The sequence below is a fragment of the Chiloscyllium punctatum genome, chromosome 24 (assembly GCF_047496795.1).
Source record: "Chiloscyllium punctatum isolate Juve2018m chromosome 24, sChiPun1.3, whole genome shotgun sequence".
In the NCBI taxonomy this organism is placed as follows: Eukaryota; Metazoa; Chordata; class Chondrichthyes; order Orectolobiformes; family Hemiscylliidae; genus Chiloscyllium; species Chiloscyllium punctatum.
Window position 1 is genome coordinate 43,611,989 of NC_092762.1, and position 22,785 is coordinate 43,634,773.

General features: G+C 55.7%; 20 non-coding genes across 20 annotated transcripts; all 20 read right to left on the reverse strand.

The window, feature by feature from the left end:
- Positions 1-600: 600 nt before the first annotated feature.
- On the reverse strand, positions 601-673 carry trnak-uuu (transfer RNA lysine (anticodon UUU)). The gene has a single exon. It is a non-coding gene; the product is annotated as a tRNA-Lys (tRNA).
- Positions 674-1,743: 1,070 nt separating this feature from the next.
- On the reverse strand, positions 1,744-1,816 carry trnak-uuu (transfer RNA lysine (anticodon UUU)). The gene has a single exon. It is a non-coding gene; the product is annotated as a tRNA-Lys (tRNA).
- A 1,070-nt stretch (positions 1,817-2,886) lies between these two features.
- On the reverse strand, positions 2,887-2,959 carry trnak-uuu (transfer RNA lysine (anticodon UUU)). The gene has a single exon. It is a non-coding gene; the product is annotated as a tRNA-Lys (tRNA).
- Positions 2,960-4,033: 1,074 nt separating this feature from the next.
- trnak-uuu (transfer RNA lysine (anticodon UUU)) lies at positions 4,034-4,106 on the reverse strand. Its single transcript has one exon. It is a non-coding gene; the product is annotated as a tRNA-Lys (tRNA).
- Positions 4,107-5,177: 1,071 nt separating this feature from the next.
- Positions 5,178-5,250, reverse strand: trnak-uuu (transfer RNA lysine (anticodon UUU)). The gene has a single exon. It is a non-coding gene; the product is annotated as a tRNA-Lys (tRNA).
- A 1,070-nt stretch (positions 5,251-6,320) lies between these two features.
- Positions 6,321-6,393, reverse strand: trnak-uuu (transfer RNA lysine (anticodon UUU)). The gene has a single exon. It is a non-coding gene; the product is annotated as a tRNA-Lys (tRNA).
- Positions 6,394-7,464: 1,071 nt separating this feature from the next.
- On the reverse strand, positions 7,465-7,537 carry trnak-uuu (transfer RNA lysine (anticodon UUU)). Its single transcript has one exon. It is a non-coding gene; the product is annotated as a tRNA-Lys (tRNA).
- A 1,071-nt stretch (positions 7,538-8,608) lies between these two features.
- Positions 8,609-8,681, reverse strand: trnak-uuu (transfer RNA lysine (anticodon UUU)). The gene has a single exon. It is a non-coding gene; the product is annotated as a tRNA-Lys (tRNA).
- A 1,074-nt stretch (positions 8,682-9,755) lies between these two features.
- On the reverse strand, positions 9,756-9,828 carry trnak-uuu (transfer RNA lysine (anticodon UUU)). Its single transcript has one exon. It is a non-coding gene; the product is annotated as a tRNA-Lys (tRNA).
- A 1,071-nt stretch (positions 9,829-10,899) lies between these two features.
- trnak-uuu (transfer RNA lysine (anticodon UUU)) lies at positions 10,900-10,972 on the reverse strand. The gene has a single exon. It is a non-coding gene; the product is annotated as a tRNA-Lys (tRNA).
- A 1,071-nt stretch (positions 10,973-12,043) lies between these two features.
- On the reverse strand, positions 12,044-12,116 carry trnak-uuu (transfer RNA lysine (anticodon UUU)). The gene has a single exon. It is a non-coding gene; the product is annotated as a tRNA-Lys (tRNA).
- A 1,071-nt stretch (positions 12,117-13,187) lies between these two features.
- On the reverse strand, positions 13,188-13,260 carry trnak-uuu (transfer RNA lysine (anticodon UUU)). Its single transcript has one exon. It is a non-coding gene; the product is annotated as a tRNA-Lys (tRNA).
- A 1,070-nt stretch (positions 13,261-14,330) lies between these two features.
- On the reverse strand, positions 14,331-14,403 carry trnak-uuu (transfer RNA lysine (anticodon UUU)). Its single transcript has one exon. It is a non-coding gene; the product is annotated as a tRNA-Lys (tRNA).
- A 1,070-nt stretch (positions 14,404-15,473) lies between these two features.
- Positions 15,474-15,546, reverse strand: trnak-uuu (transfer RNA lysine (anticodon UUU)). The gene has a single exon. It is a non-coding gene; the product is annotated as a tRNA-Lys (tRNA).
- A 1,071-nt stretch (positions 15,547-16,617) lies between these two features.
- trnak-uuu (transfer RNA lysine (anticodon UUU)) lies at positions 16,618-16,690 on the reverse strand. The gene has a single exon. It is a non-coding gene; the product is annotated as a tRNA-Lys (tRNA).
- A 1,070-nt stretch (positions 16,691-17,760) lies between these two features.
- Positions 17,761-17,833, reverse strand: trnak-uuu (transfer RNA lysine (anticodon UUU)). Its single transcript has one exon. It is a non-coding gene; the product is annotated as a tRNA-Lys (tRNA).
- Positions 17,834-18,903: 1,070 nt separating this feature from the next.
- trnak-uuu (transfer RNA lysine (anticodon UUU)) lies at positions 18,904-18,976 on the reverse strand. The gene has a single exon. It is a non-coding gene; the product is annotated as a tRNA-Lys (tRNA).
- A 1,070-nt stretch (positions 18,977-20,046) lies between these two features.
- On the reverse strand, positions 20,047-20,119 carry trnak-uuu (transfer RNA lysine (anticodon UUU)). Its single transcript has one exon. It is a non-coding gene; the product is annotated as a tRNA-Lys (tRNA).
- A 1,071-nt stretch (positions 20,120-21,190) lies between these two features.
- trnak-uuu (transfer RNA lysine (anticodon UUU)) lies at positions 21,191-21,263 on the reverse strand. Its single transcript has one exon. It is a non-coding gene; the product is annotated as a tRNA-Lys (tRNA).
- A 1,071-nt stretch (positions 21,264-22,334) lies between these two features.
- Positions 22,335-22,407, reverse strand: trnak-uuu (transfer RNA lysine (anticodon UUU)). The gene has a single exon. It is a non-coding gene; the product is annotated as a tRNA-Lys (tRNA).
- Between the last annotated feature and the right edge of the window lie 378 nt (positions 22,408-22,785).

The window sequence follows — 22,785 nt, forward strand, 5'->3', positions numbered from 1 at the left end:
GACGTGTCTGAGTTGATTTGAAAAAAAAAAGCAGACCATCGATGAGAGCAGTCTCCATAAATCGAAGCTTCAGCACCTGCAAATATAATCAGGATTTCACTGCTGCCTCCCATCGCCACGAACCCTTGGCGCATTCGAGCCTCGGGCGACTCCCTGTGTGGAGTTTGCACATTCTCCCCGTGTCTGCGTGGATTTCGTCCGACGGATCCGGTTTCCTCCCACAGTCCAAAGGAGTGCAGCGCAGGTGTTTTGGCCATGCTAAATTGCCCCTTGTTTTCAGGCATGTGCAGGTTCGGAGTCACGAGGTGGGGGTTTAGGTGTGTGGGGGATACTCTTGGGAGAGTCGGTAGCCTGTTTCCACAGTCGAGGGATTCTATGCTAATTTCTGATTTCGCGCATTTGGAGGACCTTAAAGAGATCAATTCAAACAGAAGCCACGCGTTCCGCGATTACGGCAGCAACTGCGACAGTTCGGAAATGCAGGCAAAACTGCCCTGTGCTTGCTTCCACCGCCACAATGTAAGGGCCATTGAGTCTGATTTGTTAGCACTGCCCTGCGCCTTCGCTGTTGTCCCGTGGCAGAGCGATTTAAAAGCGACCCGCCCGAGCAGGGACTTGAACCCTGGACCCTCAGATTAAAAGTCTGATGCTCTACCGACTGAGCTACCCGGGCTCGTGGCAGGCCGCCTGCCCGGCTACGGCTTTCCCTGCCTGAGCTGGAAAACACGTTCGCGCTTCACACTCTCGCGCAGCCATTCTGACACAATCCACGCGATTCAGTCGGAAAGACTGGCAGCCCCGGCTGTGCAGGGCCGATTCCAAGCCGCCGTCTCTCTTCATCATCCCCCCACTCCATTGCCGCACCGTCCTCTCTCTACTGTAGCAACCCTCCTCAACACACACCTCTGGCACCGTCAAAGCCATCAGCAAGCCTACAACACAGCACCGCCAAAGTAAGAACGGTGCTCATGAGACGGCCTCATCATCAACCCTCCAACACCACGCGCCGTCCCTACCCCCAGCATCCACTCTCTGCTCGAAACAATCCACCCCACCACAAAGCCGCAGACACCGACACTCCCACACGCACGGCCACATCACCATCAGCTCCAAACCAAGGAAGATGTGCATGAAGGTTCCGTTGGACGTGTCTGAGTTGATTTGAAAACAAAAGCAGACGATCGATGAGAGCAGTCTCCATAAATCGAAGCTTCAGCACCTGCAAATATAATCAGGATTTCACTGCTGCCTCCCATCGCCACGAACCCTTGGCGCATTCGAGCCTCGGGCGACTCCCTGTGTGGAGTTTGCACATTCTCCCCGTGTCTGCGTGGATTTCGTCCGACGGATCCGGTTTCCTCCCACAGTCCAAAGGAGTGCAGCGCAGGTGTTTTGGCCATGCTAAATTGCCCCTTGTTTTCAGGCATGTGCAGGTTCGGAGTCACGAGGTGGGGGTTTAGGTGTGTGGGGGATACTCTTGGGAGAGTCGGTAGCCTGTTTCCACAGTCGAGGGATTCTATGCTAATTTCTGATTTCGCGCATTTGGAGGACCTTAAAGAGATCAATTCAAACAGAAGCCACGCGTTCCGCGATTACGGCAGCAACTGCGACAGTTCGGAAATGCAGGCAAAACTGCCCTGTGCTTGCTTCCACCGCCACAATGTAAGGGCCATTGAGTCTGATTTGTTAGCACTGCCCTGCGCCTTCGCTGTTGTCCCGTGGCAGAGCGATTTAAAAGCGACCCGCCCGAGCAGGGACTTGAACCCTGGACCCTCAGATTAAAAGTCTGATGCTCTACCGACTGAGCTACCCGGGCTCGTGGCAGGCCGCCTGCCCGGCTACGGCTTTCCCTGCCTGAGCTGGAAAACACGTTCGCGCTTCACACTCTCGCGCAGCCATTCTGACACAATCCACGCGATTCAGTCGGAAAGACTGGCAGCCCCGGCTGTGCAGGGCCGATTCCAAGCCGCCGTCTCTCTTCATCATCCCCCCACTCCATTGCCGCACCGTCCTCTCTCTACTGTAGCAACCCTCCTCAACACACACCTCTGGCACCGTGAAAGCCATCAGCAAGCCTACAACACAGCACCGCCAAAGTAAGAACGGTGCTCATGAGACGGCCTCATCATCAACCCTCCAACACCACGCGCCGTCCCTACCCCCAGCATCCACTCTCTGCTCGAAACAATCCACCCCACCACAAAGGCGCAGACACCGACACTCCCACACGCACGGCCACATCACCATCAGCTCCAAACCAAGGAAGATGTGCATGAAGGTTCCGTTGGACGTGTCTGAGTTGATTTGAAAACAAAAGCAGACCAACGATGAGAGCAGTCTCCATAAATCGAAGCTTCAGCACCTGCAAATATAATCAGGATTTCACTGCTGCCTCCCATCGCCACGAACCCTTGGCGCATTCGAGCCTCGGGCGACTCCCTGTGTGGAGTTTGCACATTCTCCCCGTGTCTGCGTGGATTTCGTCCGACGGATCCGGTTTCCTCCCACAGTCCAAAGGAGTGCAGCGCAGGTGTTTTGGCCATGCTAAATTGCCCCTTGTTTTCAGGCATGTGCAGGTTCGGAGTCACGAGGTGGGGGTTTAGGTGTGTGGGGGATACTCTTGGGAGAGTCGGTAGCCTGTTTCCACAGTCGAGGGATTCTATGCTAATTTCTGATTTCGCGCATTTGGAGGACCTTAAAGAGATCAATTCAAACAGAAGCCACGCGTTCCGCGATTACGGCAGCAACTGCGACAGTTCGGAAATGCAGGCAAAACTGCCCTGTGCTTGCTTCCACCGCCACAATGTAAGGGCCATTGAGTCTGATTTGTTAGCACTGCCCTGCGCCTTCGCTGTTGTCCCGTGGCAGAGCGATTTAAAAGCGACCCGCCCGAGCAGGGACTTGAACCCTGGACCCTCAGATTAAAAGTCTGATGCTCTACCGACTGAGCTACCCGGGCTCGTGGCAGGCCGCCTGCCCGGCTACGGCTTTCCCTGCCTGAGCTGGAAAACACGTTCGCGCTTCACACTCTCGCGCAGCCATTCTGACACAATCCACGCGATTCAGTCGGAAAGACTGGCAGCCCCGGCTGTGCAGGGCCGATTCCAAGCCGCCGTCTCTCTTCATCATCCCCCCACTCCATTGCCGCACCGTCCTCTCTCTACTGTAGCAACCCTCCTCAACACACACCTCTGGCACCGTCAAAGCCATCAGCAAGCCTACAACACAGCACCGCCAAAGTAAGAACGGTGCTCATGAGACAGCCTCATCATCAACCCTCCAACACCACGCGCCGTCCCTACCCCCAGCATCCACTCTCTGCTCGAAACAATCCACCCCACCACAAAGCCGCAGACACCGACACTCCCACACGCACGGCCACATCACCATCAGCTCCAAACCAAGGAAGATGTGCATGAAGGTTCCGTTGGACGTGTCTGAGTTGATTTGAAAACAAAAGCAGACGATCGATGAGAGCAGTCTCCATAAATCGAAGCTTCAGCACCTGCAAATATAATCAGGATTTCACTGCTGCCTCCCATCGCCACGAACCCTTGGCGCATTCGAGCCTCGGGCGACTCCCTGTGTGGGTGGAGTTTGCACATTCTCCCCGTGTCTGCGTGGATTTCGTCCGACGGATCCGGTTTCCTCCCACAGTCCAAAGGAGTGCAGCGCAGGTGTTTTGGCCATGCTAAATTGCCCCTTGTTTTCAGGCATGTGCAGGTTCGGAGTCACGAGGTGGGGGTTTAGGTGTGTGGGGGATACTCTTGGGAGAGTCGGTAGCCTGTTTCCACAGTCGAGGGATTCTATGCTAATTTCTGATTTCGCGCATTTGGAGGACCTTAAAGAGATCAATTCAAACAGAAGCCACGCGTTCCGCGATTACGGCAGCAACTGCGACAGTTCGGAAATGCAGGCAAAACTGCCCTGTGCTTGCTTCCACCGCCACAATGTAAGGGCCATTGAGTCTGATTTGTTAGCACTGCCCTGCGCCTTCGCTGTTGTCCCGTGGCAGAGCGATTTAAAAGCGACCCGCCCGCGCAGGGACTTGAACCCTGGACCCTCAGATTAAAAGTCTGATGCTCTACCGACTGAGCTACCCGGGCTCGTGGCAGGCCGCCTGCCCGGCTACGGCTTTCCCTGCCTGAGCTGGAAAACACGTTCGCGCTTCACACTCTCGCGCAGCCATTCTGACACAATCCACGCGATTCAGTCGGAAAGACTGGCAGCCCCGGCTGTGCAGGGCCGATTCCAAGCCGCCGTCTCTCTTCATCATCCCCCCACTCCATTGCCGCACCGTCCTCTCTCTACTGTAGCAACCCTCCTCAACACACACCTCTGGCACCGTCAAAGCCATCAGCAAGCCTACAACACAGCACCGCCAAAGTAAGAACGGTGCTCATGAGACGGCCTCATCATCAACCCTCCAACACCACGCGCCGTCCCTACCCCCAGCATCCACTCTCTGCTCGAAACAATCCACCCTACCACAAAGCCGCAGACACCGACACTCCCTCACGCACGGCCACATCACCATCAGCTCCAAACCAAGGAAGATGTGCATGAAGGTTCCGTTGGACGTGTCTGAGTTGATTTGAAAAAAAAAAGCAGACCATCGATGAGAGCAGTCTCCATAAATCGAAGCTTCAGCACCTGCAAATATAATCAGGATTTCACTGCTGCCTCCCAGCGCCACGAACCCTTGGCGCATTCGAGCCTCGGGCGACTCCCTGTGTGGAGTTTGCACATTCTCCCCGTGTCTGCGTGGATTTCGTCCGACGGATCCGGTTTCCTCCCACAGTCCAAAGGAGTGCAGCGCAGGTGTTTTGGCCATGCTAAATTGCCCCTTGTTTTCAGGCATGTGCAGGTTCGGAGTCACGAGGTGGGGGTTTAGGTGTGTGGGGGATACTCTTGGGAGAGTCGGTAGCCTGTTTCCACAGTCGAGGGATTCTATGCTAATTTCTGATTTCGCGCATTTGGAGGACCTTAAAGAGATCAATTCAAACAGAAGCCACGCGTTCCGCGATTACGGCAGCAACTGCGACAGTTCGGAAATGCAGGCAAAACTGCCCTGTGCTTGCTTCCACCGCCACAATGTAAGGGCCATTGAGTCTGATTTGTTAGCACTGCCCTGCGCCTTCGCTGTTGTCCCGTGGCAGAGCGATTTAAAAGCGACCCGCCCGAGCAGGGACTTGAACCCTGGACCCTCAGATTAAAAGTCTGATGCTCTACCGACTGAGCTACCCGGGCTCGTGGCAGGCCGCCTGCCCGGCTACGGCTTTCCCTGCCTGAGCTGGAAAACACGTTCGCGCTTCACACTCTCGCGCAGCCATTCTGACACAATCCACGCGATTCAGTCGGAAAGACTGGCAGCCCCGGCTGTGCAGGGCCGATTCCAAGCCGCCGTCTCTCTTCATCATCCCCCCACTCCATTGCCGCACCGTTCTCTCTCTACTGTAGCAACCCTCCTCAACACACACCTCTGGCACCGTCAAAGCCATCAGCAAGCCTACAACACAGCACCGCCAAAGTAAGAACGGTGCTCATGAGACGGCCTCATCATCAACCCTCCAACACCACGCGCCGTCCCTACCCCCAGCATCCACTCTCTGCTCGAAACAATCCACCCCACCACAAAGCCGCAGACACCGACACTCCCACACGCACGGCCACATCACCATCAGCTCCAAACCAAGGAAGATGTGCATGAAGGTTCCGTTGGACGTGTCTGAGTTGATTTGAAAACAAAAGCAGACGATCGATGAGAGCAGTCTCCATAAATCGAAGCTTCAGCACCTGCAAATATAATCAGGATTTCACTGCTGCCTCCCAGCGCCACGAACCCTTGGCGCATTCGAGCCTCGGGCGACTCCCTGTGTGGAGTTTGCACATTCTCCCCGTGTCTGCGTGGATTTCGTCCGACGGATCCGGTTTCCTCCCACAGTCCAAAGGAGTGCAGCGCAGGTGTTTTGGCCATGCTAAATTGCCCCTTGTTTTCAGGCATGTGCAGGTTCGGAGTCACGAGGTGGGGGTTTAGGTGTGTGGGGGATACTCTTGGGAGAGTCGGTAGCCTGTTTCCACAGTCGAGGGATTCTATGCTAATTTCTGATTTCGCGCATTTGGAGGACCTTAAAGAGATCAATTCAAACAGAAGCCACGCGTTCCGCGATTACGGCAGCAACTGCGACAGTTCGGAAATGCAGGCAAAACTGCCCTGTGCTTGCTTCCACCGCCACAATGTAAGGGCCATTGAGTCTGATTTGTTAGCACTGCCCTGCGCCTTCGCTGTTGTCCCGTGGCAGAGCGATTTAAAAGCGACCCGCCCGAGCAGGGACTTGAACCCTGGACCCTCAGATTAAAAGTCTGATGCTCTACCGACTGAGCTACCCGGGCTCGTGGCAGGCCGCCTGCCCGGCTACGGCTTTCCCTGCCTGAGCTGGAAAACACGTTCGCGCTTCACACTCTCGCGCAGCCATTCTGACACAATCCACGCGATTCAGTCGGAAAGACTGGCAGCCCCGGCTGTGCAGGGCCGATTCCAAGCCGCCGTCTCTCTTCATCATCCCCCCACTCCATTGCCGCACCGTCCTCTCTCTACTGTAGCAACCCTCCTCAACACACACCTCTGGCACCGTCAAAGCCATCAGCAAGCCTACAACACAGCACCGCCAAAGTAAGAACGGTGCTCATGAGACGGCCTCATCATCAACCCTCCAACACCACGCGCCGTCCCTACCCCCAGCATCCACTCTCTGCTCGAAACAATCCACCCTACCACAAAGCCGCAGACACCGACACTCCCTCACGCACGGCCACATCACCATCAGCTCCAAACCAAGGAAGATGTGCATGAAGGTTCCGTTGGACGTGTCTGAGTTGATTTGAAAAAAAAAAGCAGACCATCGATGAGAGCAGTCTCCATAAATCGAAGCTTCAGCACCTGCAAATATAATCAGGATTTCACTGCTGCCTCCCAGCGCCACGAACCCTTGGCGCATTCGAGCCTCGGGCGACTCCCTGTGTGGAGTTTGCACATTCTCCCCGTGTCTGCGTGGATTTCGTCCGACGGATCCGGTTTCCTCCCACAGTCCAAAGGAGTGCAGCGCAGGTGTTTTGGCCATGCTAAATTGCCCCTTGTTTTCAGGCATGTGCAGGTTCGGAGTCACGAGGTGGGGGTTTAGGTGTGTGGGGGATACTCTTGGGAGAGTCGGTAGCCTGTTTCCACAGTCGAGGGATTCTATGCTAATTTCTGATTTCGCGCATTTGGAGGACCTTAAAGAGATCAATTCAAACAGAAGCCACGCGTTCCGCAATTACGGCAGCAACTGCGACAGTTCGGAAATGCAGGCAAAACTGCCCTGTGCTTGCTTCCACCGCCACAATGTAAGGGCCATTGAGTCTGATTTGTTAGCACTGCCCTGCGCCTTCGCTGTTGTCCCGTGGCAGAGCGATTTAAAAGCGACCCGCCCGAGCAGGGACTTGAACCCTGGACCCTCAGATTAAAAGTCTGATGCTCTACCGACTGAGCTACCCGGGCTCGTGGCAGGCCGCCTGCCCGGCTACGGCTTTCCCTGCCTGAGCTGGAAAACACGTTCGCGCTTCACACTCTCGCGCAGCCATTCTGACACAATCCACGCGATTCAGTCGGAAAGACTGGCAGCCCCGGCTGTGCAGGGCCGATTCCAAGCCGCCGTCTCTCTTCATCATCCCCCCACTCCATTGCCGCACCGTCCTCTCTCTACTGTAGCAACCCTCCTCAACACACACCTCTGGCACCGTCAAAGCCATCAGCAAGCCTACAACACAGCACCGCCAAAGTAAGAACGGTGCTCATGAGACGGCCTCATCATCAACCCTCCAACACCACGCGCCGTCCCTACCCCCAGCATCCACTCTCTGCTCGAAACAATCCACCCCACCACAAAGCCGCAGACACCGACACTCCCACACGCACGGCCACATCACCATCAGCTCCAAACCAAGGAAGATGTGCATGAAGGTTCCGTTGGACGTGTCTGAGTTGATTTGAAAAAAAAAAGCAGACGATCGATGAGAGCAGTCTCCATAAATCGAAGCTTCAGCACCTGCAAATATAATCAGGATTTCACTGCTGCCTCCCATCGCCACGAACCCTTGGCGCATTCGAGCCTCGGGCGACTCCCTGTGTGGAGTTTGCACATTCTCCCCGTGTCTGCGTGGATTTCGTCCGACGGATCCGGTTTCCTCCCACAGTCCAAAGGAGTGCAGCGCAGGTGTTTTGGCCATGCTAAATTGCCCCTTGTTTTCAGGCATGTGCAGGTTCGGAGTCACGAGGTGGGGGTTTAGGTGTGTGGGGGATACTCTTGGGAGAGTCGGTAGCCTGTTTCCACAGTCGAGGGATTCTATGCTAATTTCTGATTTCGCGCATTTGGAGGACCTTAAAGAGATCAATTCAAACAGAAGCCACGCGTTCCGCGATTACGGCAGCAACTGCGACAGTTCGGAAATGCAGGCAAAACTGCCCTGTGCTTGCTTCCACCGCCACAATGTAAGGGCCATTGAGTCTGATTTGTTAGCACTGCCCTGCGCCTTCGCTGTTGTCCCGTGGCAGAGCGATTTAAAAGCGACCCGCCCGAGCAGGGACTTGAACCCTGGACCCTCAGATTAAAAGTCTGATGCTCTACCGACTGAGCTACCCGGGCTCATAGCAGGCCGCCTGCCCGGCTACGGCTTTCCCTGCCTGAGCTGGAAAACACGTTCGCGCTTCACACTCTCGCGCAGCCATTCTGACACAATCCACGCGATTCAGTCGGAAAGACTGGCAGCCCCGGCTGTGCAGGGCCGATTCCAAGCCGCCGTCTCTCTTCATCATCCCCCCACTCCATTGCCGCACCGTTCTCTCTCTACTGTAGCAACCCTCCTCAACACACACCTCTGGCACCGTCAAAGCCATCAGCAAGCCTACAACACAGCACCGCCAAAGTAAGAACGGTGCTCATGAGACGGCCTCATCATCAACCCTCCAACACCACGCGCCGTCCCTACCCCCAGCATCCACTCTCTGCTCGAAACAATCCACCCCACCACAAAGCCGCAGACACCGACACTCCCACACGCACGGCCACATCACCATCAGCTCCAAACCAAGGAAGATGTGCATGAAGGTTCCGTTGGACGTGTCTGAGTTGATTTGAAAACAAAAGCAGACGATCGATGAGAGCAGTCTCCATAAATCGAAGCTTCAGCACCTGCAAATATAATCAGGATTTCACTGCTGCCTCCCAGCGCCACGAACCCTTGGCGCATTCGAGCCTCGGGCGACTCCCTGTGTGGGTGGAGTTTGCACATTCTCCCCGTGTCTGCGTGGATTTCGTCCGACGGATCCGGTTTCCTCCCACAGTCCAAAGGAGTGCAGCGCAGGTGTTTTGGCCATGCTAAATTGCCCCTTGTTTTCAGGCATGTGCAGGTTCGGAGTCACGAGGTGGGGGTTTAGGTGTGTGGGGGATACTCTTGGGAGAGTCGGTAGCCTGTTTCCACAGTCGAGGGATTCTATGCTAATTTCTGATTTCGCGCATTTGGAGGACCTTAAAGAGATCAATTCAAACAGAAGCCACGCGTTCCGCGATTACGGCAGCAACTGCGACAGTTCGGAAATGCAGGCAAAACTGCCCTGTGCTTGCTTCCACCGCCACAATGTAAGGGCCATTGAGTCTGATTTGTTAGCACTGCCCTGCGCCTTCGCTGTTGTCCCGTGGCAGAGCGATTTAAAAGCGACCCGCCCGCGCAGGGACTTGAACCCTGGACCCTCAGATTAAAAGTCTGATGCTCTACCGACTGAGCTACCCGGGCTGGTGGCAGACCGCCTGCCCGGCTACGGCTTTCCCTGCCTGAGCTGGAAAACACGTTCGCGCTTCACACTCTCGCGCAGCCATTCTGACACAATCCACGCGATTCAGTCGGAAAGACTGGCAGCCCCGGCTGTGCAGGGCCGATTCCAAGCCGCCGTCTCTCTTCATCATCCCCCCACTCCATTGCCGCACCGTCCTCTCTCTACTGTAGCAACCCTCCTCAACACACACCTCTGGCACCGTCAAAGCCATCAGCAAGCCTACAACACAGCACCGCCAAAGTAAGAACGGTGCTCATGAGACGGCCTCATCATCAACCCTCCAACACCACGCGCCGTCCCTACCCCCAGCATCCACTCTCTGCTCGAAACAATCCACCCTACCACAAAGCCGCAGACACCGACACTCCCTCACGCACGGCCACATCACCATCAGCTCCAAACCAAGGAAGATGTGCATGAAGGTTCCGTTGGACGTGTCTGAGTTGATTTGAAAAAAAAAAGCAGACCATCGATGAGAGCAGTCTCCATAAATCGAAGCTTCAGCACCTGCAAATATAATCAGGATTTCACTGCTGCCTCCCAGCGCCACGAACCCTTGGCGCATTCGAGCCTCGGGCGACTCCCTGTGTGGAGTTTGCACATTCTCCCCGTGTCTGCGTGGATTTCGTCCGACGGATCCGGTTTCCTCCCACAGTCCAAAGGAGTGCAGCGCAGGTGTTTTGGCCATGCTAAATTGCCCCTTGTTTTCAGGCATGTGCAGGTTCGGAGTCACGAGGTGGGGGTTTAGGTGTGTGGGGGATACTCTTGGGAGAGTCGGTAGCCTGTTTCCACAGTCGAGGGATTCTATGCTAATTTCTGATTTCGCGCATTTGGAGGACCTTAAAGAGATCAATTCAAACAGAAGCCACGCGTTCCGCGATTACGGCAGCAACTGCGACAGTTCGGAAATGCAGGCAAAACTGCCCTGTGCTTGCTTCCACCGCCACAATGTAAGGGCCATTGAGTCTGATTTGTTAGCACTGCCCTGCGCCTTCGCTGTTGTCCCGTGGCAGAGCGATTTAAAAGCGACCCGCCCGAGCAGGGACTTGAACCCTGGACCCTCAGATTAAAAGTCTGATGCTCTACCGACTGAGCTACCCGGGCTCGTGGCAGGCCGCCTGCCCGGCTACGGCTTTCCCTGCCTGAGCTGGAAAACACGTTCGCGCTTCACACTCTCGCGCAGCCATTCTGACACAATCCACGCGATTCAGTCGGAAAGACTGGCAGCCCCGGCTGTGCAGGGCCGATTCCAAGCCGCCGTCTCTCTTCATCATCCCCCCACTCCATTGCCGCACCGTCCTCTCTCTACTGTAGCAACCCTCCTCAACACACACCTCTGGCACCGTCAAAGCCATCAGCAAGCCTACAACACAGCACCGCCAAAGTAAGAACGGTGCTCATGAGACGGCCTCATCATCAACCCTCCAACACCACGCGCCGTCCCTACCCCCAGCATCCACTCTCTGCTCGAAACAATCCACCCCACCACAAAGCCGCAGACACCGACACTCCCACACGCACGGCCACATCACCATCAGCTCCAAACCAAGGAAGATGTGCATGAAGGTTCCGTTGGACGTGTCTGAGTTGATTTGAAAAAAAAAAGCAGACCATCGATGAGAGCAGTCTCCATAAATCGAAGCTTCAGCACCTGCAAATATAATCAGGATTTCACTGCTGCCTCCCAGCGCCACGAACCCTTGGCGCATTAGAGCCTCGGGCGACTCCCTGTGTGGAGTTTGCACATTCTCCCCGTGTCTGCGTGGATTTCGTCCGACGGATCCGGTTTCCTCCCACAGTCCAAAGGAGTGCAGCGCAGGTGTTTTGGCCATGCTAAATTGCCCCTTGTTTTCAGGCATGTGCAGGTTCGGAGTCACGAGGTGGGGGTTTAGGTGTGTGGGGGATACTCTTGGGAGAGTCGGTAGCCTGTTTCCACAGTCGAGGGATTCTATGCTAATTTCTGATTTCGCGCATTTGGAGGACCTTAAAGAGATCAATTCAAACAGAAGCCACGCGTTCCGCGATTACGGCAGCAACTGCGACAGTTCGGAAATGCAGGCAAAACTGCCCTGTGCTTGCTTCCACCGCCACAATGTAAGGGCCATTGAGTCTGATTTGTTAGCACTGCCCTGCGCCTTCGCTGTTGTCCCGTGGCAGAGCGATTTAAAAGCGACCCGCCCGAGCAGGGACTTGAACCCTGGACCCTCAGATTAAAAGTCTGATGCTCTACCGACTGAGCTACCCGGGCTCGTGGCAGGCCGCCTGCCCGGCTACGGCTTTCCCTGCCTGAGCTGGAAAACACGTTCGCGCTTCACACTCTCGCGCAGCCATTCTGACACAATCCACGCGATTCAGTCGGAAAGACTGGCAGCCCCGGCTGTGCAGGGCCGATTCCAAGCCGCCGTCTCTCTTCATCATCCCCCCACTCCATTGCCGCACCGTCCTCTCTCTACTGTAGCAACCCTCCTCAACACACACCTCTGGCACCGTCAAAGCCATCAGCAAGCCTACAACACAGCACCGCCAAAGTAAGAACGGTGCTCATGAGACGGCCTCATCATCAACCCTCCAACACCACGCGCCGTCCCTACCCCCAGCATCCACTCTCTGCTCGAAACAATCCACCCCACCACAAAGCCGCAGACACCGACACTCCCACACGCACGGCCACATCACCATCAGCTCCAAACCAAGGAAGATGTGCATGAAGGTTCCGTTGGACGTGTCTGAGTTGATTTGAAAAAAAAAAGCAGACCATCGATGAGAGCAGTCTCCATAAATCGAAGCTTCAGCACCTGCAAATATAATCAGGATTTCACTGCTGCCTCCCATCGCCACGAACCCTTGGCGCATTCGAGCCTCGGGCGACTCCCTGTGTGGAGTTTGCACATTCTCCCCGTGTCTGCGTGGATTTCGTCCGACGGATCCGGTTTCCTCCCACAGTCCAAAGGAGTGCAGCGCAGGTGTTTTGGCCATGCTAAATTGCCCCTTGTTTTCAGGCATGTGCAGGTTCGGAGTCACGAGGTGGGGGTTTAGGTGTGTGGGGGATACTCTTGGGAGAGTCGGTAGCCTGTTTCCACAGTCGAGGGATTCTATGCTAATTTCTGATTTCGCGCATTTGGAGGACCTTAAAGAGATCAATTCAAACAGAAGCCACGCGTTCCGCGATTACGGCAGCAACTGCGACAGTTCGGAAATGCAGGCAAAACTGCCCTGTGCTTGCTTCCACCGCCACAATGTAAGGGCCATTGAGTCTGATTTGTTAGCACTGCCCTGCGCCTTCGCTGTTGTCCCGTGGCAGAGCGATTTAAAAGCGCCCCGCCCGAGCAGGGACTTGAACCCTGGACCCTCAGATTAAAAGTCTGATGCTCTACCGACTGAGCTACCCGGGCTCGTGGCAGGCCGCCTGCCCGGCTACGGCTTTCCCTGCCTGAGCTGGAAAACACGTTCGCGCTTCACACTCTCGCGCAGCCATTCTGACACAATCCACGCGATTCAGTCGGAAAGACTGGCAGCCCCGGCTGTGCAGGGCCGATTCCAAGCCGCCGTCTCTCTTCATCATCCCCCCACTCCATTGCCGCACCGTCCTCTCTCTACTGTAGCAACCCTCCTCAACACACACCTCTGGCACCGTCAAAGCCATCAGCAAGCCTACAACACAGCACCGCCAAAGTAAGAACGGTGCTCATGAGACGGCCTCATCATCAACCCTCCAACACCACGCGCCGTCCCTACCCCCAGCATCCACTCTCTGCTCGAAACAATCCACCCCACCACAAAGCCGCAGACACCGACACTCCCACACGCACGGCCACATCACCATCAGCTCCAAACCAAGGAAGATGTGCATGAAGGTTCCGTTGGACGTGTCTGAGTTGATTTGAAAACAAAAGCAGACCATCGATGAGAGCAGTCTCCATAAATCGAAGCTTCAGCACCTGCAAATATAATCAGGATTTCACTGCTGCCTCCCATCGCCACGAACCCTTGGCGCATTCGAGCCTCGGGCGACTCCCTGTGTGGAGTTTGCACATTCTCCCCGTGTCTGCGTGGATTTCGTCCGACGGATCCGGTTTCCTCCCACAGTCCAAAGGAGTGCAGCGCAGGTGTTTTGGCCATGCTAAATTGCCCCTTGTTTTCAGGCATGTGCAGGTTCGGAGTCACGAGGTGGGGGTTTAGGTGTGTGGGGGATACTCTTGGGAGAGTCGGTAGCCTGTTTCCACAGTCGAGGGATTCTATGCTAATTTCTGATTTCGCGCATTTGGAGGACCTTAAAGAGATCAATTCAAACAGAAGCCACGCGTTCCGCGATTACGGCAGCAACTGCGACAGTTCGGAAATGCAGGCAAAACTGCCCTGTGCTTGCTTCCACCGCCACAATGTAAGGGCCATTGAGTCTGATTTGTTAGCACTGCCCTGCGCCTTCGCTGTTGTCCCGTGGCAGAGCGATTTAAAAGCGACCCGCCCGAGCAGGGACTTGAACCCTGGACCCTCAGATTAAAAGTCTGATGCTCTACCGACTGAGCTACCCGGGCTCGTGGCAGGCCGCCTGCCCGGCTACGGCTTTCCCTGCCTGAGCTGGAAAACACGTTCGCGCTTCACACTCTCGCGCAGCCATTCTGACACAATCCACGCGATTCAGTCGGAAAGACTGGCAGCCCCGGCTGTGCAGGGCCCATTCCAAGCCGCCGTCTCTCTTCATCATCCCCCCACTCCATTGCCGCACCGTCCTCTCTCTACTGTAGCAACCCTCCTCAACACACACCTCTGGCACCGTGAAAGCCATCAGCAAGCCTACAACACAGCACCGCCAAAGTAAGAACGGTGCTCATGAGACGGCCTCATCATCAACCCTCCAACACCACGCGCCGTCCCTACCCCCAGCATCCACTCTCTGCTCGAAACAATCCACCCCACCACAAAGCCGCAGACACCGACAATCCCACACGCACGGCCACATCACCATCAGCTCCAAACCAAGGAAGATGTGCATGAAGGTTCCGTTGGACGTGTCTGAGTTGATTTGAAAACAAAAGCAGACCAACGATGAGAGCAGTCTCCATAAATCGAAGCTTCAGCACCTGCAAATATAATCAGGATTTCACTGCTGCCTCCCATCGCCACGAACCCTTGGCGCATTCGAGCCTCGGGCGACTCCCTGTGTGGAGTTTGCACATTCTCCCCGTGTCTGCGTGGATTTCGTCCGACGGATCCGGTTTCCTCCCACAGTCCAAAGGAGTGCAGCGCAGGTGTTTTGGCCATGCTAAATTGCCCCTTGTTTTCAGGCATGTGCAGGTTCGGAGTCACGAGGTGGGGGTTTAGGTGTGTGGGGGATACTCTTGGGAGAGTCGGTAGCCTGTTTCCACAGTCGAGGGATTCTATGCTAATTTCTGATTTCGCGCATTTGGAGGACCTTAAAGAGATCAATTCAAACAGAAGCCACGCGTTCCGCGATTACGGCAGCAACTGCGACAGTTCGGAAATGCAGGCAAAACTGCCCTGTGCTTGCTTCCACCGCCACAATGTAAGGGCCATTGAGTCTGATTTGTTCGCACTGCCCTGCGCCTTCGCTGTTGTCCCGTGGCAGAGCGATTTAAAAGCGACCCGCCCGAGCAGGGACTTGAACCCTGGACCCTCAGATTAAAAGTCTGATGCTCTACCGACTGAGCTACCCGGGCTGGTGGCAGGCCGCCTGCCCGGCTACGGCTTTCCCTGCCTGAGCTGGAAAACACGTTCGCGCTTCACACTCTCGCGCAGCCATTCTGACACAATCCACGCGATTCAGTCGGAAAGACTGGCAGCCCCGGCTGTGCAGGGCCGATTCCAAGCCGCCGTCTCTCTTCATCATCCCCCCACTCCATTGCCGCACCGTCCTCTCTCTACTGTAGCAACCCTCCTCAACACACACCTCTGGCACCGTCAAAGCCATCAGCAAGCCTACAACACAGCACCGCCAAAGTAAGAACGGTGCTCATGAGACGGCCTCATCATCAACCCTCCAACACCACGCGCCGTCCCTACCCCCAGCATCCACTCTCTGCTCGAAACAATCCACCCCACCACAAAGCCGCAGACACCGACACTCCCACACGCACGGCCACATCACCATCAGCTCCAAACCAAGGAAGATGTGCATGAAGGTTCCGTTGGACGTGTCTGAGTTGATTTGAAAAAAAAAAGCAGACCATCGATGAGAGCAGTCTCCATAAATCGAAGCTTCAGCACCTGCAAATATAATCAGGATTTCACTGCTGCCTCCCATCGCCACGAACCCTTGGCGCATTCGAGCCTCGGGCGACTCCCTGTGTGGAGTTTGCACATTCTCCCCGTGTCTGCGTGGATTTCGTCCGACGGATCCGGTTTCCTCCCACAGTCCAAAGGAGTGCAGCGCAGGTGTTTTGGCCATGCTAAATTGCCCCTTGTTTTCAGGCATGTGCAGGTTCGGAGTCACGAGGTGGGGGTTTAGGTGTGTGGGGGATACTCTTGGGAGAGTCGGTAGCCTGTTTCCACAGTCGAGGGATTCTATGCTAATTTCTGATTTCGCGCATTTGGAGGACCTTAAAGAGATCAATTCAAACAGAAGCCACGCGTTCCGCGATTACGGCAGCAACTGCGACAGTTCGGAAATGCAGGCAAAACTGCCCTGTGCTTGCTTCCACCGCCACAATGTAAGGGCCATTGAGTCTGATTTGTTAGCACTGCCCTGCGCCTTCGCTGTTGTCCCGTGGCAGAGCGATTTAAAAGCGACCCGCCCGAGCAGGGACTTGAACCCTGGACCCTCAGATTAAAAGTCTGATGCTCTACCGACTGAGCTACCCGGGCTCGTGGCAGGCCGCCTGCCCGGCTACGGCTTTCCCTGCCTGAGCTGGAAAACACGTTCGCGCTTCACACTCTCGCGCAGCCATTCTGACACAATCCACGCGATTCAGTCGGAAAGACTGGCAGCCCCGGCTGTGCAGGGCCGATTCCAAGCCGCCGTCTCTCTTCATCATCCCCCCACTCCATTGCCGCACCGTCCTCTCTCTACTGTAGCAACCCTCCTCAACACACACCTCTGGCACCGTCAAAGCCATCAGCAAGCCTACAACACAGCACCGCCAAAGTAAGAACGGTGCTCATGAGACGGCCTCATCATCAACCCTCCAACACCACGCGCCGTCCCTACCCCCAGCATCCACTCTCTGCTCGAAACAATCCACCCCACCACAAAGCCGCAGACACCGACACTCCCACACGCACGGCCACATCACCATCAGCTCCAAACCAAGGAAGATGTGCATGAAGGTTCCGTTGGACGTGTCTGAGTTGATTTGAAAACAAAAGCAGACGATCGATGAGAGCAGTCTCCATAAATCGAAGCTTCAGCACCTGCAAATATAATCAGGATTTCACTGCTGCCTCCCATCGCCACGAACCCTTGGCGCATTCGAGCCTCGGGCGACTCCCTGTGTGGAGTTTGCACATTCTCCCCGTGTCTGCGTGGATTTCGTCCGACGGATCCGGTTTCCTCCCACAGTCCAAAGGAGTGCAGCGCAGGTGTTTTGGCCATGCTAAATTGCCCCTTGTTTTCAGGCATGTGCAGGTTCGGAGTCACGAGGTGGGGGTTTAGGTGTGTGGGGGATACTCTTGGGAGAGTCGGTAGCCTGTTTCCACAGTCGAGGGATTCTATGCTAATTTCTGATTTCGCGCATTTGGAGGACCTTAAAGAGATCAATTCAAACAGAAGCCACGCGTTCCGCGATTACGGCAGCAACTGCGACAGTTCGGAAATGCAGGCAAAACTGCCCTGTGCTTGCTTCCACCGCCACAATGTAAGGGCCATTGAGTCTGATTTGTTAGCACTGCCCTGCGCCTTCGCTGTTGTCCCGTGGCAGAGCGATTTAAAAGCGACCCGCCCGAGCAGGGACTTGAACCCTGGACCCTCAGATTAAAAGTCTGATGCTCTACCGACTGAGCTACCCGGGCTCGTGGCAGGCCGGCTGCCCGGCTACGGCTTTCCCTGCCTGAGCTGGAAAACACGTTCGCGCTTCACACTCTCGCGCAGCCATTCTGACACAATCCACGCGATTCAGTCGGAAAGACTGGCAGCCCCGGCTGTGCAGGGCCCATTCCAAGCCGCCGTCTCTCTTCATCATCCCCCCACTCCATTGCCGCACCGTCCTCTCTCTACTGTAGCAACCCTCCTCAACACACACCTCTGGCACCGTGAAAGCCATCAGCAAGCCTACAACACAGCACCGCCAAAGTAAGAACGGTGCTCATGAGACGGCCTCATCATCAACCCTCCAACACCACGCGCCGTCCCTACCCCCAGCATCCACTCTCTGCTCGAAACAATCCACCCCACCACAAAGCCGCAGACACCGACACTCCCACACGCACGGCCACATCACCATCAGCTCCAAACCAAGGAAGATGTGCATGAAGGTTCCGTTGGACGTGTCTGAGTTGATTTGAAAACAAAAGCAGACCAACGATGAGAGCAGTCTCCATAAATCGAAGCTTCAGCACCTGCAAATATAATCAGGATTTCACTGCTGCCTCCCATCGCCACGAACCCTTGGCGCATTCGAGCCTCGGGCGACTCCCTGTGTGGAGTTTGCACATTCTCCCCGTGTCTGCGTGGATTTCGTCCGACGGATCCGGTTTCCTCCCACAGTCCAAAGGAGTGCAGCGCAGGTGTTTTGGCCATGCTAAATTGCCCCTTGTTTTCAGGCATGTGCAGGTTCGGAGTCACGAGGTGGGGGTTTAGGTGTGTGGGGGATACTCTTGGGAGAGTCGGTAGCCTGTTTCCACAGTCGAGGGATTCTATGCTAATTTCTGATTTCGCGCATTTGGAGGACCTTAAAGAGATCAATTCAAACAGAAGCCACGCGTTCCGCGATTACGGCAGCAACTGCGACAGTTCGGAAATGCAGGCAAAACTGCCCTGTGCTTGCTTCCACCGCCACAATGTAAGGGCCATTGAGTCTGATTTGTTAGCACTGCCCTGCGCCTTCGCTGTTGTCCCGTGGCAGAGCGATTTAAAAGCGACCCGCCCGAGCAGGGACTTGAACCCTGGACCCTCAGATTAAAAGTCTGATGCTCTACCGACTGAGCTACCCGGGCTCGTGGCAGGCCGCCTGCCCGGCTACGGCTTTCCCTGCCTGAGCTGGAAAACACGTTCGCGCTTCACACTCTCGCGCAGCCATTCTGACACAATCCACGCGATTCAGTCGGAAAGACTGGCAGCCCCGGCTGTGCAGGGCCGATTCCAAGCCGCCGTCTCTCTTCATCATCCCCCCACTCCATTGCCGCACCGTCCTCTCTCTACTGTAGCAACCCTCCTCAACACACACCTCTGGCACCGTCAAAGCCATCAGCAAGCCTACAACACAGCACCGCCAAAGTAAGAACGGTGCTCATGAGACGGCCTCATCATCAACCCTCCAACACCACGCGCCGTCCCTACCCCCAGCATCCACTCTCTGCTCGAAACAATCCACCCCACCACAAAGCCGCAGACACCGACACTCCCACACGCACGGCCACATCACCATCAGCTCCAAACCAAGGAAGATGTGCATGAAGGTTCCGTTGGACGTGTCTGAGTTGATTTGAAAACAAAAGCAGACCATCGATGAGAGCAGTCTCCATAAATCGAAGCTTCAGCACCTGCAAATATAATCAGGATTTCACTGCTGCCTCCCATCGCCACGAACCCTTGGCGCATTCGAGCCTCGGGCGACTCCCTGTGTGGAGTTTGCACATTCTCCCCGTGTCTGCGTGGATTTCGTCCGACGGATCCGGTTTCCTCCCACAGTCCAAAGGAGTGCAGCGCAGGTCTTTTGGCCATGCTAAATTGCCCCTTGTTTTCAGGCATGTGCAGGTTCGGAGTCACGAGGTGGGGGTTTAGGTGTGTGGGGGATACTCTTGGGAGAGTCGGTAGCCTGTTTCCACAGTCGAGGGATTCTATGCTAATTTCTGATTTCGCGCATTTGGAGGACCTTAAAGAGATCAATTCAAACAGAAGCCACGCGTTCCGCGATTACGGCAGCAACTGCGACAGTTCGGAAATGCAGGCAAAACTGCCCTGTGCTTGCTTCCACCGCCACAATGTAAGGGCCATTGAGTCTGATTTGTTAGCACTGCCCTGCGCCTTCGCTGTTGTCCCGTGGCAGAGCGATTTAAAAGCGACCCGCCCGAGCAGGGACTTGAACCCTGGACCCTCAGATTAAAAGTCTGATGCTCTACCGACTGAGCTACCCGGGCTCGTGGCAGGCCGCCTGCCCGGCTACGGCTTTCCCTGCCTGAGCTGGAAAACACGTTCGCGCTTCACACTCTCGCGCAGCCATTCTGACACAATCCACGCGATTCAGTCGGAAAGACTGGCAGCCCCGGCTGTGCAGGGCCGATTCCAAGCCGCCGTCTCTCTTCATCATCCCCCCACTCCATTGCCGCACCGTCCTCTCTCTACTGTAGCAACCCTCCTCAACACACACCTCTGGCACCGTCAAAGCCATCAGCAAGCCTACAACACAGCACCGCCAAAGTAAGAACGGTGCTCATGAGACGGCCTCATCATCAACCCTCCAACACCACGCGCCGTCCCTACCCCCAGCATCCACTCTCTGCTCGAAACAATCCACCCCACCACAAAGCCGCAGACACCGACACTCCCACACGCACGGCCACATCACCATCAGCTCCAAACCAAGGAAGATGTGCATGAAGGTTCCGTTGGACGTGTCTGAGTTGATTTGAAAAAAAAAAGCAGACCATCGATGAGAGCAGTCTCCATAAATCGAAGCTTCAGCACCTGCAAATATAATCAGGATTTCACTGCTGCCTCCCATCGCCACGAACCCTTGGCGCATTCGAGCCTCGGGCGACTCCCTGTGTGGAGTTTGCACATTCTCCCCGTGTCTGCGTGGATTTCGTCCGACGGATCCGGTTTCCTCCCACAGTCCAAAGGAGTGCAGCGCAGGTGTTTTGGCCATGCTAAATTGCCCCTTGTTTTCAGGCATGTGCAGGTTCGGAGTCACGAGGTGGGGGTTTAGGTGTGTGGGGGATACTCTTGGGAGAGTCGGTAGCCTGTTTCCACAGTCGAGGGATTCTATGCTAATTTCTGATTTCGCGCATTTGGAGGACCTTAAAGAGATCAATTCAAACAGAAGCCACGCGTTCCGCGATTACGGCAGCAACTGCGACAGTTCGGAAATGCAGGCAAAACTGCCCTGTGCTTGCTTCCACCGCCACAATGTAAGGGCCATTGAGTCTGATTTGTTAGCACTGCCCTGCGCCTTCGCTGTTGTCCCGTGGCAGAGCGATTTAAAAGCGACCCGCCCGAGCAGGGACTTGAACCCTGGACCCTCAGATTAAAAGTCTGATGCTCTACCGACTGAGCTACCCGGGCTCGTGGCAGGCCGCCTGCCCGGCTACGGCTTTCCCTGCCTGAGCTGGAAAACACGTTCGCGCTTCACACTCTCGCGCAGCCATTCTGACACAATCCACGCGATTCAGTCGGAAAGACTGGCAGCCCCGGCTGTGCAGGGCCGATTCCAAGCCGCCGTCTCTCTTCATCATCCCCCCACTCCATTGCCGCACCGTCCTCTCTCTACTGTAGCAACCCTCCTCAACACACACCTCTGGCACCGTCAAAGCCATCAGCAAGCCTACAACACAGCACCGCCAAAGTAAGAACGGTGCTCATGAGACGGCCTCATCATCAACCCTCCAACACCACGCGCCGTCCCTACCCCCAGCATCCACTCTCTGCTCGAAACAATCCACCCCACCACAAAGCCGCAGACACCGACACTCCCACACGCACGGCCACATCACCATCAGCTCCAAACCAAGGAAGATGTGCATGAAGGTTCCGTTGGACGTGTCTGAGTTGATTTGAAAAAAAAAAGCAGACCATCGATGAGAGCAGTCTCCATAAATCGAAGCTTCAGCACCTGCAAATATAATCAGGATTTCACTGCTGCCTCCCATCGCCACGAACCCTTGGCGCATTCGAGCCTCGGGCGACTCCCTGTGTGGAGTTTGCACATTCTCCCCGTGTCTGCGTGGATTTCGTCCGACGGATCCGGTTTCCTCCCACAGTCCAAAGGAGTGCAGCGCAGGTGTTTTGGCCATGCTAAATTGCCCCTTGTTTTCAGGCATGTGCAGGTTCGGAGTCACGAGGTGGGGGTTTAGGTGTGTGGGGGATACTCTTGGGAGAGTCGGTAGCCTGTTTCCACAGTCGAGGGATTCTATGCTAATTTCTGATTTCGCGCATTTGGAGGACCTTAAAGAGATCAATTCAAACAGAAGCCACGCGTTCCGCGATTACGGCAGCAACTGCGACAGTTCGGAAATGCAGGCAAAACTGCCCTGTGCTTGCTTCCACCGCCACAATGTAAGGGCCATTGAGTCTGATTTGTTAGCACTGCCCTGCGCCTTCGCTGTTGTCCCGTGGCAGAGCGATTTAAAAGCGACCCGCCCGAGCAGGGACTTGAACCCTGGACCCTCAGATTAAAAGTCTGATGCTCTACCGACTGAGCTACCCGGGCTGGTGGCAGGCCGCCTGCCCGGCTACGGCTTTCCCTGCCTGAGCTGGAAAACACGTTCGCGCTTCACACTCTCGCGCAGCCATTCTGACACAATCCACGCGATTCAGTCGGAAAGACTGGCAGCCCCGGCTGTGCAGGGCCGATTCCAAGCCGCCGTCTCTCTTCATCATCCCCCCACTCCATTGCCGCACCGTCCTCTCTCTACTGTAGCAACCCTCCTCAACACACACCTCTGGCACCGTCAAAGCCATCAGCAAGCCTACAACACAGCACCGCCAAAGTAAGAACGGTGCTCATGAGACGGCCTCATCATCAACCCTCCAACACCACGCGCCGTCCCTACCCCCAGCATCCACTCTCTGCTCGAAACAATCCACC